Source organism: Hyperolius riggenbachi, chromosome 12 (assembly GCF_040937935.1).
Source record: "Hyperolius riggenbachi isolate aHypRig1 chromosome 12, aHypRig1.pri, whole genome shotgun sequence".
Classification (NCBI taxonomy): Eukaryota; Metazoa; Chordata; class Amphibia; order Anura; family Hyperoliidae; genus Hyperolius; species Hyperolius riggenbachi.
In genome coordinates, this window is record NC_090657.1 from 158,282,034 (window position 1) to 158,283,587 (window position 1,554).

Here is a 1,554-nt window from a genome sequence, read left to right on the forward strand (position 1 = left end):
GCCCTCTGTCCATCTTCTCCCCTTCTCTGTGTGTCCACCCCCCTCCCCTTCTTTGTCCACCGCAGGGAAAGACCTGTCCTGCTAGTCATTTCACCCCCGAATGCTTCCGTAGTAAAATGATCAGAGATTCGGATCAAAGATCCGGATCTTTTCAATGATCCGATTCGAATCATCCGGATCATTGAAAAGATCCGAACTTTGCATCTCTACCGATTTTAGGTTCGCGAACCTACCGCAAAAGTTCAGTTCGCGCGAACCGCAATAGACTTCAATGGGGAGGCGAACTTGTAAAATTAGAAAAAATTATGCTGGCCAGAAAAGTGATGGAAAAGATGTTTTAAGGGGTCTAACACCTGGAGGGAGGCATGGTTGAGTGGGATAGACGTCAAAAGTCCCGGAAAAAAAATTGATTTTGACCCAAAGCAGTGTTTTAAGGGCGGAAATCACATTCAATGCTAAATTGTAGGCCTAAACTACTTTATAACATCTTGAATGTGTATACATCAATCAGGGAGTGTAATTCTTCCACCCTCTTTCCTTCCCTCTCCCTCCTCCTTCTCCTCTCTTGTCTTGTCTTCCAGGGATTTGTAGGATGTCAAAAGCCAGCTTACATACATTGGCCGGGAACTGAACCCAGGTCAACTGCTTTGAAGGCAGCTATGCTCACCACTATACCACCAACGCTACATGCTGAAGCCAGCCTAGCATGTACCATTGTGATATACCCAAGAGAAAAATGAGCTTGCTTAGGGATTTAGGATGTCAAAAGCAACCTCACATACATTGGCCAGGATTCGAACTGAGGTCAAGTGAGTCAAGCTGTCACCTTCTGCCAGTCAGCAGTCAGGGTTTAGGTCAGGTGATCACTGCTGAGCATGAAGCCAGAGGCCATGATTCCGTTGTTGTGCAGGATTACGCTGCCTGTGGATTTGCGCTGGCCCGCATGCGCAGTAGGAGACTGTGCGGCCACAGTTCCTATGTAATTATGCTGCTGGTAGTAAAATACAAAATATCTCTGCTTCCACACCTCATCATACACTCGCCAAATTTTCAGGGTAGGGAGGGGACCCCCAGAACTACCTCTATGCCAAATTGCAGCCCCCGAGACCCGCTGGTTCCTGAGATATGTTTCTGTAAACTATCTCCTGAACCAGCGGGGCTAGGGGGCTGCAATTTGGCATAGAGGTCGTTCGGGGGATCCTCTCCCTACCCTGAAAATTTGGGGAGTGTAAGAGGTGTGGAAGCGGAGATATTTATTATTTTACCATCAGCAGCATAATTAACTTCACACTGAGCATGCGTGCTACTCAGTGTGGAAGGGAGCTTCCGGGCAGCGCAATCAGACATTACACCGTAATCCCTGCCTGACGTGTGTGCTTCGTCTCCCATAACGCCCCGTCCATGGCGGAACCGCTGGTTTCTCTGCTGGCTAGAGCCCAAGCCTGGCGGATGTGCTTTACTACTGCGGGCGTTGCCGCCCCCGGTTGGCCCCGCCCCCGGCTTGGCGGAAGTGACGGCTGCCCTTCCCCCCCCCTCCCTGGCGGAAGTGTCCTC